This window comes from Pseudophryne corroboree, chromosome 2, assembly GCF_028390025.1.
Source record: "Pseudophryne corroboree isolate aPseCor3 chromosome 2, aPseCor3.hap2, whole genome shotgun sequence".
Classification (NCBI taxonomy): Eukaryota; Metazoa; Chordata; class Amphibia; order Anura; family Myobatrachidae; genus Pseudophryne; species Pseudophryne corroboree.
In genome coordinates this window covers 106,106,520-106,123,835 of record NC_086445.1, presented here as the reverse complement: position 1 = coordinate 106,123,835, position 17,316 = coordinate 106,106,520, and positions in this window count along the sequence as shown.

The following is a 17,316-nucleotide window of genomic DNA, read 5'->3' as shown; positions in this document are numbered from 1 at the left end:
TTCAAGTATGGAAATATCATGCATACGTATATACAATTCTTATATTCATTTGCGGGGTTAGCAGAAATGGACAAAGACGTCCGACTGGCTCATGTGATTTACCCCCACTTCTACTATCCTTGTGTGTGTCCAGATGGACAGTGACCAGGAGGATGAGAGCGTGGATGGATAGCGCAGGTATGAAAGAAGGTACAGTAAAAATAGAGGGATCTGCTGTTATGCAGTAGCTGAAATCCACCCCCCTAACCAGCGCAGGGGAGCGGACAGAAGCACCACACAATGAGTGTCCCTGATGAGTGTTAAGTGGCTTGTAGAAAGCCCAAAGTATTAGGAGAAAGATGTGTACCGGTCAGCCTACTCCAAATGATCTCATTAGCATAAAATGTAATAGGCAAATGGTAAATACAATTAAAGTTTAATACTTATCAAACTGCTGATGTTTCCAGAAATGGGTCCTGTGCACTAGGATCTTAAGTGTCCATAGGAGGCGTGTTTCGCCTTGTGCGGCTTGTTCACCATTTTAAAGTATATTAATAAAAATTACAATTATTTAACTGAACTAAGCGTGCCTCAACCTAAAGAGTCTTCTTCTCTGTCCACAATTACTTATGTAAACACTTTGACTCTTGGGAGCACCACCAACAAAGTTATTCGTGAAATTTATATGACTAAAGGTAACACTGTAATGTTGGTTAACCATATCATTAATAAACAATTGGATTTACTCTGAGAATATATCTGTGCGGCATCAACTCCAAAATCCATTTTACATTGGAGGCCTTACTTTGATATAGCGTCAGCACCTTACATGTGCAAATTTTGATGGTGGGCGACCACTGGTAGTGTCGAAGAACGTACACAGTGGGCATCTCAGTCCTTGCACAGTCAGCCGCACATTAGTAGACCAGAGGAAGGCTTGCACATTCAGACGCACTCTAGTACAGCAGAGGAAGGGCTTATACTATACAGTGCATCCGGTAAGTATTCACAGCGCTTCACTTTTTTCCACATTTTGTTATGTTACAGCCTTATTCCAAAATGGAATAAATTCATTTTTCCCCTCAAAATTCTACACACAATACCCCATAATGACAACATAAAAAAAGTTTTTTTTTGAGATTTTTGCAAATTTATTAAAAATAAAAAACTAAGAAATCACATGTACGTAAGTATTCACAGCCTTTGCTTAATACTTTGTTGATGCACTTTTGGAAACAATTACAACCTCAAGTCATTTTGAATATGATGCCACAAGCTTGGCACACCTATCTTTGGGCAGTTTCGCCCATTCCTCTTTGCAGCACCTCTCAAGCTCCATCAGCTTGGATGGGAAGCATCGGTGCACAACCATTTTCAGATCTCTCCAGAGATGTTAAATTGGATTCAAGTCTGGGCTCTGGCTGGGCCACTCAAGGACATTCACAGAGTTGTCCTGAAGCCACTCCTTTGATATCCTGGCTGTGTGCTTAGGAACGTTGTTCTGCTGAAAGATGAACCGTTGCCCCAGTCTGAGGTCAAGAGCGCTCTGGACAAGGTTTTCATCCACGTCGTCATTATGAGGTATTGTGTGTAGAATTTTGAGGGGAAAAATGAATTTATTCCATTTTGGAATAAGGCTGTAACATAACAAAATGTGGAAAAAGTGAAGTGCTGTGAATACTTTCCGGATGCACTGTAATTAGCATACATTCACAAATATGGCTACGGCAAAAACCGCTAACATAGTCGCAGGAGCATACATCTCAAAATCAGCCCCCAGTATTTATGTCCATAATAATTTACAACAAACGTAACACCCCGGGGGTGGCAGGTGTCTATGTGGTTGGAAAAGGTAACACAGGTGTTAGGTAGCTATGTGATGGACCCTTTCCTAAAATGTTGTTCCCCGTACCTTGGGGGTAATTCCAAGTTGATCGCAGCAGGAGATTTTTTAGCAGTTGGGCAAAACCATGTGCACTGCAGGTGTGGCAGATATAACATTTGCAGAGAGAGTTAGATTTGGGTGGGTTATTTTATTTCTGTGCAGGGTATATACTGGCTGCTTTATTTTTACACTGCAAATTAGATTGCAGATTGAACACACCACACCCAAATCTAACTCTCTCTGCACCTGTTATATCTGCCTCCCCTGCAGTGCACATGGTTTTGCCCAGTTGCTAACAGAATTCCTGCTGCGATCAACTTGGAATTACCCCCCTTGTTCCTTGTATGTGGTTCAGAGAGGTAGGACAGATTGATATGCACACAGGGCCTAATTCAGACCTGATCGCGAGGCTGCGTTTTCGTACAGCGGGCAATCAGGTCTGAACTGTGCATGTGTATGCACCGCAATGCGCAGGCGCGTTACACGGGTACAAAGCGGTTCGCCACTCAGTGATGGGTTTGTGCGAAGGATCCATTCACACGGGTGATCGCAAGGAGATTGACAGGAAGAAGGCGTTTGTGGGTGTCAACTGGCCGTTTTCTGGGAGTGTTTAGAAAAACGCAGGCGTGTCCAAGCGTTTGCAGGGCGGGTGTCTGACGTCATTTCTGGTCCTGAACAGGCTGAAGCGATCGCAGCGGCTTAGTAAGTCCTGGGCTACTCAGAGACTGCACAAAATCTGTGTGTACAGCTCTGCTACACATGCGTTCGCACACTTGCACAGCTAAAATACACTCCCCTGTAGGCAGTGACTGTCTGATCGCAGTAGTGCAAAAATCGCCTGCTAGCAATCATGTCTGAATTAGGCCCATAGCGAGTTCGATGACAGCAATCTCCGTCAGGAAGTTTCTTTTATTGTGCTGAAAAGAATTCTGGATGAAAGGTGATTAATGGATACACGGCAACAATTAAACAATCACAATATAACAATTAAAGAGGACAGCTGTAATGAAGAATAAAATCCCTTTAGATGTCATCCACAACCCAAGACTGGACCGCAAGGGTGGCGGAGTGGCAATCTGCTTCAAAAAAGAACTTAAACTTAGGGTCCACCCTATTGAAATTACTCACTCACTCGAGTGCATTACTCCCCGGAGTTTGACAGGATTAGGTTTCAGAGTACTACTCATTTACCGGCCCCCTGGAGATGGAAAGATGGGGCTCATTCCGAGTTGATCGCTAGCTGAAAATGTTCGCTGCGCAGCGATGATGCAAAAAAAAAGGCACTTCTGCGCATGCGTATGCGGCACAATGCGCACGCGCGATGTACTTTCACAACAGCCGAAGTAGTTTCACACAAGGTCTAGCGAAGATTTTCAGTCGCACTGCTGGCCACAGAGTGATTGACAGGAAGTGGGCGTTTCTGGGTGTCAACTGACCATTTTCAGGGAGGATTATTATTATTATTATTATTATTATTATGGAAATCAGGTTTTTACCTACAGCTCACAATACACTGGGACAGTCAATAATTCAAGAATTCAAGCAGAATAATCACAGATGTATGCATATTCCGAACAATAATATGACAAGAAAAAGACAATGAAGAAGATGATTGAGAATTGAATTGGAATGAAGAACAATCAATATTTCCCTAAATTTCCCTAAATAAATTGTCAAAATCTTCATTGGCAATATATGTTGGAGCTCAGGGATCCTACAGTGTTGCAATGAGGCTGTGGTACAACTGTACTTGTCGCACAAGGGATGGAGATCCTACAGTGCCACAGTGTTGCAATGGGGCTGTGGTGTAATAGCACTTTTAAAAAGAAATATTGATCCTGAGTATAAGTTAGGGAATGTGACTGTACTCCAATGTTGCACAAGGATGTACTGTAGGTAGCGAAGGTGTCTTGGAATTTCTAACAAGCGACTGTCTCTGTGGTAGTTATCTCTTTAGACAAATGGCTCAGTCTTTACTCTCCAAAATGACTCGATGTCCCTTTAATAATCATCAAAACGAATGAGCGTCTGTATAACAATTGTCCCAACTGTCACACGCCATAGGTGGCGTTCACCGCGCTTACCCCTGCGTACCTGCTGGTCTGTGTTGCGGCCTCCACCTTCGGTGGTCCACGGGCTCCGGCGCCTGGCTGGCGCGGCCCCCGGCGGTTCCCTGGGGCAGGGGCGCCGCCATGACACCCAGCATCACGTGGGCGGGGAGCAGGTGACGTCATCAGACTGTTCCGCCAATCCAGCGGAGGCGGGAGATTCAAAGGCAGATGCCGGGCAGCGCCTCGGCGCCTGAGTATCGTCTTTTCCCCTGAAGTGGATGCCAGTGCTTCTGTCCTTGGCGGATCTCTCTGCAGCATACCCCAGTGTCTCCGGCATTTCCTGGTGTCAGTTGTTGCACAGCTTCCAGCGTTCCCAGCCGCTGCTGGGTTCCACTGCGCTCTAGTCACCAGTGCTTCTTTGAGTCAGCGTGAGCTGCAGGTTAAACGTTGCTCTCAAGTTATACAAGTCCTCAGTGTCCTTAACCCTCGCTCTCAAGTTATACAAGTCCTCAGTGTCTTTAACCCTCGCTCTCCAGTTATACAAATCCTCAGTGTCTTTAACCACCGCTCTCAAGTTCTTCAAATCATCAGTGTCTTTAACCACCGCTCTCAAGTTCTTCAAATCATCAGTGTCTTTAACCACCGCTCTCAAGTTCTTCAAATCATCAGTGTCTTTAACCACCACTCTCAAGTTCTTCAAATCATCAGTGTCTTTAACCACCGCTCTCAAGTTCTTCAAATTATCAGAGTCTTAACCACCGCTCTCAAGTTCTTCAAATCATCAGTGTCTTTTAACCACCACTCTCAAGTTCTTCAGTCACCAGTGTCTTTTGCCATCACTCACAAGTACTTCCTGCACATTTCTCCATACGCTCCTTCTCTGTTATGTGACATTGTGTTGCTCTCTTCCTGCCACAAAGTCCTTTAATATTTTCACCAAGCTTTACTGTCAGAGTCCTGTATGAGGAAGACCTATATTAAGCCATCCCTGTTCCGACCCAACTGTGGTTCCTCTCCCCTACCATCGGGAGAACCCCCGAGTTCACAACACCCCCAACCTAGGTCAGTGACAGTATAGTCAGGCCTCATGGGCCCGGGGGATCGGAGCCCAGAGGCAAGTACCATCCAGGACTTGATTTCTCGAGTACAAAGTCAGGAAGCAGCACAGGGCCAGGTGATGCATTATCTCCAGGAATTATCTGGCCGGCTGGATCAAATTCAGACTTCTCTGGCTTCAGTAGTACCGGCCCCAGCTCCAGTACCCGCTCCAGTGGTTGTCTCTAGTAATATTCCATCCTCCTCTGGAACCAGGTCACGCCTTCAGCTCCCTACTCCTTCTCGCTATAATGGGAATCCAAAGAATTGCCGTGGTTTTCTCAATCAGTGCGAGGTACATTTTGAACTGCTTTCACATAACTTCCCTACTGATCGGTCCAAGGTGGCATACATTATTTCTTTGCTCGAGGGTTCAGCGTTGGATTGGGTGTCTCCGTTATGGGAGCGATCTGATCCATTGGTTTCTAGTTACACCAATTTCATTACATCATTCCGGAGGATCTTTGATGAGCTCGGCAGGACAACTGCTGCCTCTGCAGACTTGCTTCGTGTCCGACAAGGCTCTCGTTCAGTGGGACAGTATGTGATTAATTTTCAGACCATAGCCTCAGAACTGCGCTGGAATAATGGTGCCCTTCGGGCTGCCTTTTGGAACGGGCTCTCCGATCGTCTAAAGGACAAGTTGGTCACTAGAGATTTGCCGGATTCTTTAGAACAGTTGATCTCGCTCTGTGTAAAGCTGGATCTTCGCATGCAGGAACGAGGTGGCGAACGTAGTCGGTCAGATCGATCAAGGGTCCAATCTCTTCCGTCTAAGCAAACGTTTATTCCAAGTCCTGATGAACCCATGCAGATTAATCGATCCCGGCTGTCCCCAGAAGAACGTCAGCGTCATCGTGAGGGTAGACTCTGCCTCTACTGTGGAGCCGCGGATCACTTTCTCAAGTTTTGCAAGTCTCGCCTGGGAAACGGGCAGTCCTAGCTTGTTCCGGAGGAGTCGAGCTAGGAGTTTCTTCTAAACCTTCTCCGCCAGTGGACTATTTACTCTCCGTGTCTCTGTTCTCCGAGTCAATAGCCAAACCCGTTAAGGCTCTGCTGGACTCAGGGGCTGCAGGGAATTTTATTTCCCTTTCCTGTGCCCAGGATCTGGGTTGTCAGCTACGGTCGGTCGAACGACCTATTACGTTGTCTGCTATCAATGGTACCCAAATTTCTAACGGTCTGATTTCAAGTTGTACAGTACCAATCAAACTGCAAGTGGGAGCTTTGCATCAAGAACACCTAGAGTTCCTAGTGATTCAGGAAATGCCCCACGATCTGGTTCTTGGCCTTCCTTGGCTTAAACTTCACAACCCTCACGTTGACTGGAGTTCGACACAAATAATATCTTGGAGTTCTTTTTGTCATTCAAATTGTCTCACCCCAGTCTATCCGCTCCGTGTATCTTCCAGGTCAGATGAAGGGCTCATTCCGGAGGCCTATCGGGAGTTTTCTGACGTGTTCTCGGAGCAAGCGGCCGATCAGCTACCACCGCATAGACCCTGGGACTGCCCCATTGAGCTCATTCCAGGGAAAATGCCACCTCGGGGTCGCACTTATCCCTTATCATTGCCTGAGACCCAAGCTATGTCGGACAATATCAAGTCTAATCTACAGAAAGGATTCATCCGCCCCTCTACTTCTCCGGCGGGGGCGGGTTTCTTTTTTGTGAAGAAGAAGGACGGAGGGCTGAGACCATGTATTGACTATCGTGGTCTAAATTATGTCACCATTAAGAATAAGTATCCTTTGCCGCTCATTACGGAGCTTTTTGATAGAGTTCGCGGAGCCCGCGTTTTCACTAGAGATGAGCGGGTTCGGTTTCTCTGAATCCGAACCCGCCGAACTTCAGCTTTTTTTTACACGGGGCCGAGCAGGCTCGGATCCTCCCGCCTTGCTCGGTTAACCCGAGCGCGCCCGAACGTCATCATCCCGCTGTCGGATTCTCGCGAGGCTCGGATTCTATCGCGAGACTCGGATTCTATATAAGGAGCCGCGCGTCGCCGCCATTTTTCACACGTGCATTGAGATTGATAGGGAGAGGACGTGGCTGGCGTCCTCTCCGTTTAGAGTGACTAATAGTACTAGAGAGAGAGAGACACAAATTTTGGGGAGCATAATATAGGAGGAGTACTATTTGCTGCTGATAGTGTGACCAGTGGCAGTGACCAGTGCCACCAGTTTAATGAATCCGTTCTCTGCCTGAAAAAAAACGATACACAGTGTGACACAGTCACACATACCATATCTGTGCTCAGCCCAGTGTGCTGCATCATATACTGTATATCATTATCTGACTGCAGAGTGCTCACTGCTCACACAGCTTAATTGTGGGGGAGACTGGGGAGCAGTTATAGCAGGAGTACATATTTTAAGTACAGTGCACACTTTTGCTGCCAGAGTGCCACTGCCAGTGTGACTGACCAGTGACCACTGACCACCAGTATTGTGATTGTCTGCTGACCACCAGTATATTGTGATTGTCTGCCTGAAAAAGTTAAACACTCGTCGTGTGGTGTTTTTATAAACGCATTCTGCAGACAGTGTCCAGCAGGTCCGTCATTACATAATATATACCTGTCCGGCTGCAGTACTAGTGTGATATATATATATATATATATATTTTAATTTTATCTCATTATCATCCAGTCTATATTAGCAGCAGACACAGTACGGTAGTCCACGGCTGTAGCTACCTCTGTGTCGGCAGTCGCTCGTCCATCCATAATTGTATACCACCTACCCGTGGTTTATTTTTTTTTCTATCTTCTTGATACTAGTAGCTTACTTTAGGAGTCTGCAGTGCTGACAGACAGTGTCCAGCAGGTCCGTCATTACATAATATATACCTGTCCGGCTGCAGTACTAGTGTGATATATATATATATATATAAATTTTATCTCATTATCATCCAGTCTATATTAGCAGCAGACACAGTACGGTAGTCCACGGCTGTAGCTACCTCTGTGTCGGCAGTCGCTCGTCCATCCATAATTGTATACCACCTACCCGTGGTTTATTTTTTTTTCTATCTTCTTGATACTAGTAGCTTACTTTAGGAGTCTGCAGTGCTGACAGACAGTGTCCAGCAGGTCCGTCATTACATAATATATACCTGTCCGGCTGCAGTACTAGTGTGATATATATATATATATATTTTAATTTTATCTCATTATCATCCAGTCTATATTAGCAGCAGACACAGTACGGTAGTCCACGGCTGTAGCTACCTCTGTGTCGGCAGTCGCTCGTCCATCCATAATTGTATACCACCTACCCGTGGTTTATTTTTTTTTTCTATCCTCTTGATACTAGTAGCTTACTTTAGGAGTCTGCAGTGCTGACAGACAGTGTCCAGCAGGTCCGTCATTACATAATATATACCTGTCCGGCTGCAGTACTAGTGTGATATATATATATATATATATATATTTTTTAATTTTATCTCATTATCATCCAGTCTATATTAGCAGCAGACACAGTACGGTAGTCCACGGCTGTAGCTACCTCTGTGTCGGCAGTCGCTCGTCCATCCATAATTGTATACCACCTACCCGTGGTTTATTTTTTTTTCTATCTTCTTGATACTAGTAGCTTACTTTAGGAGTCTGCAGTGCTGAGTCTGACAGACAGTGTCCATCAGGTCCGTCATTACATAATATATACCTGTCCGGCTGCAGTACTAGTGTGATATATATATATATTTTAATTTTATCTCATTATCATCCAGTCTATATTAGCAGCAGACACAGTACGGTAGTCCACGGCTGTAGCTACCTCTGTGTCGGCAGTCGCTCGTCCATCCATAATTGTATACCACCTACCCGTGGTTTATTTTTTTTTTCTATCTTCTTGATACTAGTAGCTTACTTTAGGAGTCTGCAGTGCTGACAGACAGTGTCCAGCAGGTCCGTCATTACATAATATATACCTGTCCGGCTGCAGTACTAGTGTGATATATATATATATATTTTAATTTTATCTCATTATCATCCAGTCTATATTAGCAGCAGACACAGTACGGTAGTCCACGGCTGTAGCTACCTCTGTCTCGGCAGTCGCTCGTCCATCCATAAGTATACTAGTATCCATCCATCTCCATTGTTTACCTGAGGTGCCTTTTAGTTGTGCCTATTAAAATATGGAGAACAAAAATGTTGAGGTTCCAAAATTAGGGAAAGATCAAGATCGACTTCCACCTCGTGCTGAAGCTGCTGCCACTAGTCATGGCCGAGACGATGAAATGCCAACAACGTCGTCTGCCAAGGCCGATGCCCAATGTCATAGTACAGAGCATGTAAAATCCAAAACACCAAATATCAGTAAAAAAAGGACTCAAAAATCTAAAATAAAATTGTCGGAGGAGAAGCGTAAACTTGCCAATATGCCATTTACCACACGGAGTGGCAAGGAACGGCTGAGGCCCTGGCCTATGTTCATGGCTAGTGGTTCAGCTTCACATTAAGATGGAAGCACTCAGCCTCTCGCTAGAAAAATGAAAAGACTCAAGCTGGCAAAAGCACCGCAAAGAACTGTGCGTTCTTCGAAATCCCAAATCCACAAGGAGAGTCCAATTGTGTCGGTTGCGATGCCTGACCTTCCCAACACTGGACGTGAAGAGCATGCGCCTTCCACCATTTGCACGCCCCCTGCAAGTGCTGGAAGGAGCACCCGCAGTCCAGTTCCTGATAGTCAGATTGAAGATGTCAGTGTTGAAGTACACCAGGATGAGGAGGATATGGGTGTTGCTGGCGCTGGGGAGGAAATTGACCAGGAGGATTCTGATGGTGAGGTGGTTTGTTTAAGTCAGGCACCCGGGGAGACACCTGTTGTCCGTGGGAGGAATATGGCCGTTGACATGCCTGGTGAAAATACCAAAAAAATCAGCTCTTCGGTGTGGAAGTATTTCAACAGAAATGCGGACAACATTTGTCAAGCCGTGTGTTGCCTTTGTCAAGCTGTAATAAGTAGGGGTAAGGACGTTAACCACCTCGGAACATCCTCCCTTATACGTCACCTGCAGCGCATTCATAATAAGTCAGTGACAAGTTCAAAAACTTTGGGCGACAGCGGAAGCAGTCCACTGACCAGTAAATCCCTTCCTCTTGTAACCAAGCTCACGCAAACCACCCCACCAACTCCCTCAGTGTCAATTTCCTCCTTCCCCAGGAATGCCAATAGTCCTGCAGGCCATGTCACTGGCAATTCTGACGAGTCCTCTCCTGCCTGGGATTCCTCCGATTCATCCTTGCGTGTAACGCCTACTGCTGCTGGCGCTGCTGTTGTTGCTGCTGGGAGTCGATGGTCATCCCAGAGGGGAAGTCGTAAGCCCACTTTTACTACTTCCACCAAGCAATTGACTGTCCAACAGTCCTTTGCGAGGAAGATGAAATATCACAGCAGTCATCCTGTTGCAAAGCGGATAACTGAGGCCTTGACAACTATGTTGGTGTTAGACGTGCGTCCGGTATCCGACGTTAGTTCACAGGGAACTAGACAATTTCTTGAGGTAGTGTGCCCCCGTTACCAAATACCATCTAGGTTCCACTTCTCTAGGCAGGCGATACCGAGAATGTACACGGACGTCAGAAAAAGACTCACCAGTGTCCTAAAAAATGCAGTTGTACCCAATGTCCACTTAACCACGGACATGTGGACAAGTGGAGCAGGGCAGGGTCAGGACTATATGACTGTGACAGCCCACTGGGTAGATGTATGGACTCCCGCCGCAAGAACAGCAGCGGCGGCACCAGTAGCAGCATCTCGCAAACGCCAACTCTTTCCTAGGCAGGCTACGCTTTGTATCACCGGTTTCCAGAATACGCACACAGCTAAAAACCTCTTACGGCAACTGAGGAAGATCATCGCGGAATGGCTTACCCCAATTGGACTCTCCTGTGGATTTGTGGCATCGGACAACGCCAGCAATATTGTGTGTGCATTAAATATGGGCAAATTCCAGCACGTCCCATGTTTTGCACATACCTTGAATTTGGTGGTGCAGAATTTTTTTAAAAACGACAGGGGCGTGCAAGAGATGCTGTCGGTGGCCAGAAGAATTGCGGGACACTTTCGGCGTACAGGCACCATGTACAGAAGACTGGAGCAACACCAAAAACGCCTGAACCTGCCCTGCCATCATCTGAAGCAAGAAGTGGTAACGAGGTGGAATTCAACCCTATATATGCTTCAGAGGTTGGAGGAGCAGCAAAAGGCCATTCAAGCCTATACAATTCAGCACGATATAGGAGGTGGAATGCACCTGTCTCAAGCGCAGTGGAGAATGATTTCAATGTTGTGCAAGGTTCTGCTGCCCTTTGAACTTGCCACACGTGAAGTCAGTTCAGACACTGCCAGCCTGAGTCAGGTCATTCCCCTCATCAGGCTTTTGCAGAAGAAGCTGGAGACATTGAAGGAGGAGCTAACACGGAGCGATTCCGCTAGGCATGTGGGACTTGTGGATGGAGCCCTTAATTCGCTTAACAAGGATTCACAGGTGGTCAATCTGTTGAAATCAGATCACTACATTTTGGCCACCGTGCTCGATCCTAGATTTAAAACCTACCTTGGATCTCTCTTTCCGGCAGACACAAGTCTGCTGGGGTTCAAAGACCTGCTGGTGACAAAATTGTCAAGTCAAGCGGAACGCGACCTGTCAACATCTCCTCCTTCACATTCTCCCGCAACTGGGGGTGCGAGGAAAAGGCTCAGAATTCCGAGCCCACCCGCTGGCGGTGATGCAGGGCAGTCTGGAGCGACTGCTGATGCTGACATCTGGTCCGGACTGAAGGACCTGACAACGATTACGGACATGTCGTCTACTGTCACTGCATATGATTCTCTCCCCATTGAAAGAATGGTGGAGGATTATATGAGTGACCGCATCCAAGTAGGCACGTCAGACAGTCCGTACTTATACTGGCAGGAAAAAGAGGCAATTTGGAGGCCCTTGCACAAACTGGCTTTATTCTACCTAAGTTGCCCTCCCACAAGTGTGTACTCCGAAAGAGTGTTTAGTGCCGCCGCTCACCTTGTCAGCAATCGGCGTACGAGGTTACTTCCAGAAAATGTGGAGAAGATGATGTTCATTAAAATGAATTATAATCAATTCCTCCGTGGAGACATTGACCAGCAGCAATTGCCTCCACAAAGTACACAGGGAGCTGAGATGGTGGATTCCAGTGGGGACGAATTGATAATCTGTGAGGAGGGGGATGTACACGGTGATATATCGGAGGATGATGATGAGGTGGACATCTTGCCTCTGTAGAGCCAGTTTGTGCAAGGAGAGATTAATTGCTTCTTTTTTGGTGGGGGTCCAAACCAACCCGTCATTTCAGTCACAGTCGTGTGGCAGACCCTGTCACTGAAATGATGGGTTGGTTAAAGTGTGCATGTCCTGTTTATACAACATAAGGTTGGGTGGGAGGGCCCAAGGACAATTCCATCTTGCACCTCTTTTTTCTTTAATTTTTCTTTGCGTCATGTGCTGTTTGAGGAGTATTTTTTGGAAGGGCCATCCTGCGTGACACTGCAGTGCCACTCCTAGATGGGCCAGGTGTTTGTGTCGGCCACTAGGGTCGCTTATCTTACTCACACAGCTACCTCATTGCGCCTCTTTTTTTCTTTGCGTCATGTGCTGTTTGGGGAGTGTTTTTTGGAAGGGCCATCCTGCGTGACACTGCAGTGCCACTCCTAGATGGGCCAGGTGTTTGTGTCGGCCACTAGGGTCGCTTATCTTACTCACACAGCTACCTTATTGCGCCTCTTTTTTTCTTTGCGTCATGTGCTGTTTGGGGAGTGTTTTTTGGAAGGGCCATCCTGCGTGACACTGCAGTGCCACTCCTAGATGGGCCAGGTGTTTGTGTCGGCCACTAGGGTCGCTTAGCTTAGTCATCCAGCGACCTCGGTGCAAATTTTAGGACTAAAAATAATATTGTGAGGTGTGAGGTATTCAGAATAGACTGAAAATGAGTGGAAATTATGGTTTTTGAGGTTAATAATACTTTGGGATCAAAATGACCCCCAAATTCTATGATTTAAGCTGTTTTTTTAGTGTTTTTTGAAAAAAACACCCGAATCCAAAACACACCCGAATCCGACAAAAAAAATTTGGTGAGGTTTTGCCAAAACGCGGTCGAACCCAAAACACGGCCACGGAACCGAACCCAAAACCAAAACACAAAACCCGAAAAATTTCAAGTGCACATCTCTAGTTTTCACCAAGCTTGATTTAAGGGGAGCTTATAATCCGACAGGGGGACAAATGGAAGACGGCCTTCAATACCAGGGACGGGCATTACGAGTATCTGGTAATGCCGTTTGGCCTCAGCAACGCCCCTGCCGTCTTCCAGGGATTCATTAACGAAGTCTTTCGGGATATGCTATACCTAAGTGTAGTGGTATATTCGGATGACATTCTGATATTTTCTAAAAATCTCACAGAGCACAGAATACAGGTCAAAGAGGTACTTCTTCGATTGCGAGATAATCATCTTTATGGCAAGATTTCCAAATGTACTTTTGAGGTTCCTTCTATTCCATTTCTTGGTTACATCATTTCGGGCACGGAGCTTCGTATGGATCCAGAGAAACTCACTGTCATTTGGGACTGGACTCAGCCTCTTTCCTTGAAAGCGGTACAACGATTTCTGGGCTTTGCAAATACCTACCGGAAATTCATAAAGGGATTCTCTACCATCGTGGCACCTATTACTACCCTAACCAAGAAGGGTTCTGACCCAAGTCATTGGTCCTCCGAAGCTGTGGCAGCATTCGCTCAGTTAAAGGCAGCCTTTATGTCCACTCCAGTCCTTCAACAACCAAATTTTTCAAAACCATTCTTCTTGGAGGTTGATGCTTCTTCGGTAGGCGTAGGTGCCGTGCTTTCGCAGTACGCTCCAGATGGGAAGTTACATCCATGTGGTTTCCATTCTCGCAAATTCTCTCCTGCGGAACAGAATTACACCATTGGAGACAAAGAGCTTTTGGCAATAGAATCTGCCTTGGAGGAATGGAGATACAGATATGTCCTGCTATAACGTTGCTGCGTACCGCATAGCGGGCGCCATGCAACTCGCGCCAGCTCCTTGCGCTATAACTCCCGTTATAAGATGCGTTGTAAATGTGACGTCACGTTATAATTGTAACATGCATTCTACTTTCTGTCCACCAGATGTCGTTTTTCCTAAACTCTATGGCGAATGCCTCAAATAGCCAACGGACCCTTCGTAGCGCTACCTGCTGATTGGCTGACGGGTTCGAATCCTAGCGGGACCAGAATTATTTATTTTTTTGGGAAAAGTCAGAAAAAAAAATGCGTGGGGTCCCCCCTCCAAAGCATAACCAGTTTCGGGCTCTTCGAGCCGGTCCTGGTTCTAAAAATCCGGGGGAAAAATGGACAGGGGATCCCCCCTATTTTTAAAACCAGAACCGGGCTCTGCGCCTGGTGCTGGTGCAAAAAATACGGGGGACAAAAAGAGTAGGGGTCCCCCGTATTTTTTACACCAGCATCGGGCTCCACTAGCTGGACAGATAATGCCACAGCCGGGGTCACTTTTATACAGTGCCCTGCGGCCGTGGCATTAAATATCCAACTAGTCACCCCTGGCCGGGGTACCCTGGGGGAGTGGGGACCCCTTCAATCAAAGGGTCCCCCCCAGCCACCCAAGGGCCAGGGGTGAAGCCCGAGGCTGTCCCCCCCATCCAAGGGCTGCGGATGGGAGGCTGATAGCCTTGAGAAAAATGACAGAATATTGTTTTTTTCCAGTAGTAAAGAAAAACGGGCCCGCTGGTACCTGTAGTTCTACTGGAAAAAAAATATCCAAATAAAAACAGGAGACACACACCGTGACAGTAAAACTTTATTTCACACATGTCGACACACATACATACTTACCTATGTTGACCCGCCGACCGGCACGTCTCGTCTCCGACGATCCGGGGTACCTGTGAAAAAAATTAGGCTCACCTGATCCAGGGTCCGGGAGATAATCCACGTACTTGGCAAAAAAATAAAACGACAAACCCGTGCCAGCGGACTGAAAGGGGTCCCATGTTGACACATGGGACCCCTTTCTCCGAATGCCGGGACCCCACGTGACTCCTGTCACTGAGGTCCCTTCAGCCAATCAGGAAGCGCTACTTCGTGGCGCTCACCTGATTGGCTGTCTCGCGTCTGAGGTCAGACAGCGCATCGCAAAGCCTCTCCATTACTTTCAATGGTAGGAACTTTCCGGGCAGCGGTGAGGTCACCCGCGGTCAGCGGCTGACCGCGGGTAACCCCACCGCTGACCGGAAAGTTCCCACCATTGAAACTAATGGAGGGAGTTGTGCGATGCGCTTCTGTCACTTCAGAGGCGCATACAGCCAATCAGTAGAGTGCAAGGACGTTGCGCTCGCTGATTGGCTGAAGAGACACTTCTGTGACAGCAGTCATGGGGGTGTCTTTGCATTCGAGGAAAGGGGTCCCATGTGTAAACATGGGACCCCTTTCAGTCCGCTGGCACGGGTAATTGCGTTTTTTTTTTTTTACAAGTCCGTGGATTATACTCTGGACCCTGGATCAGGTGAGTATAATTTTATTCACAGGTACCCCGGATTCTACAGTGACGAGGGAGACGTGGCAGTCGGCGGGTCAACATAGGTAAGTATGTATGTGTCGGCAGGTGTGAAATAAAGTTTTACTGTCACGGTGTGTGTCTCCTGTTTTTATTTGGGTATTTTGTTTTCAGTAGAACTACAGGTACCAGCGGGCCCGTTTTTCTCCCGCATGCTGGTACTTGTGGTTCTCCAAGTACCAGCTTGCGGGGGAGGCTTGCTGGGACTTGTAGTACTACTGGAAAAAACAATATTCTGTCATTTTTCTCAAGGCTATCAGCCTCCCATCCGCAGCCCTTGGATGGGGGGGACAGCCTCGGGCTTCACCCCTGGCCCTTGGGTGGCTGGGGGGGGGACCCCTTGATTGAAGGGGTCCCCACTCCCCCAGGGTACCCCGGCCAGAGGTGACTAGTTGGATATTTAATGCCACGACCGCAAGGCACGTATAAAAGTGACCCCCGGCTGTGGCATTATCTGTCCAGCTAGTGGAGCCCGATGCTGGTGTAAAAAATACGGGGGACCCCTACTCTTTTTGTCCCCCATATTTTTTGCACCAGCACCAGGCGCAGAGCCAGGTGCTGGTTTTAAAAATACGGGGGATCCCCTGTCCGTTTTCCCCCCGGATTTTTAGAACCAGGACCGGCTCGAAGAGCCCGAGGCTGGTTATGCTTTGGAGGGGGGACCCCACGCCATTTTTTTTCGGGTTTTTCCCATTCCATTTAAAAAAAAAAAAAATCTTTTTAAAAATATATAAATAATATTTGTGCCTCCAAAAAAGACAAACCAAGTACCTAATCCCTTCTAATATAAATATGGTTTGTACACAGACACCGGACAAAATCCGTTAATAGTACACTACATCAAAACACATCATATATTTACCTGGAGTACCAACTCATAACATGGTCAGCAGTGGCATAATGGTTACAGTGTCTGCTTGCAATGCGTGTATCCTGTGTTCGAATCCTGTTGAGACCGGAATTTTTTTTTTTCTGGTGAATTTATTTTTATATATTTTTTTTAAATAAATACACTTGTTTGGTCTGTTTTTTTCTTTCCCGCTGGGCTCCATTATGTTTTGTACACAGACACCGGATAAAATCCGTTATGGGTATACCACATTGCAGGCAGTGGGGAAGCAAATTCAGTTTGCACGCATTGTGGGCTACAGATTCAATCCACGGTTTGTGGACTGCATCCGGCGTCTTACTGTACATCAGGCAAAAATGGCAGGGAGACGCTACGTTAGAGGGGAGCTTCTGATCCTGCTTAGGTGGCGGGACCGGCCATTTACTACGAACTCGGAGAAGCGGCGGGCTTACAATAAAGCCCGCCTTGAGATCCGAGCAAAATATGGCCAGTCCTGCAGCCTCAGGTCACTCCAGAGGAAGTGGAGTGATCTGGTCACCAGGGAGCCCAGGAAACTGGAATTACTGCGGCTGTCCCTGAGGAGTAAGTACAGTCCAGTACTGCACATTATTACTACTGTATTTAAGTAATGTCCTAGAGGATGCTGGGGTCCATTTAGTACCATGGGGTATAGACAGGTCTGTAGGAGCCATCGGCACTAAATGACTTTAAACGTGTGGGCTGGCCCCTCCCTCTATGCCCCTCCTCCAGACGTCAGTTTAGAAATTGTGCCCGGAGGAATCTGTTTGGATGGGCGACCATGTTAAGGTCGACAGTCATTAGGTCATTAGGTCGACC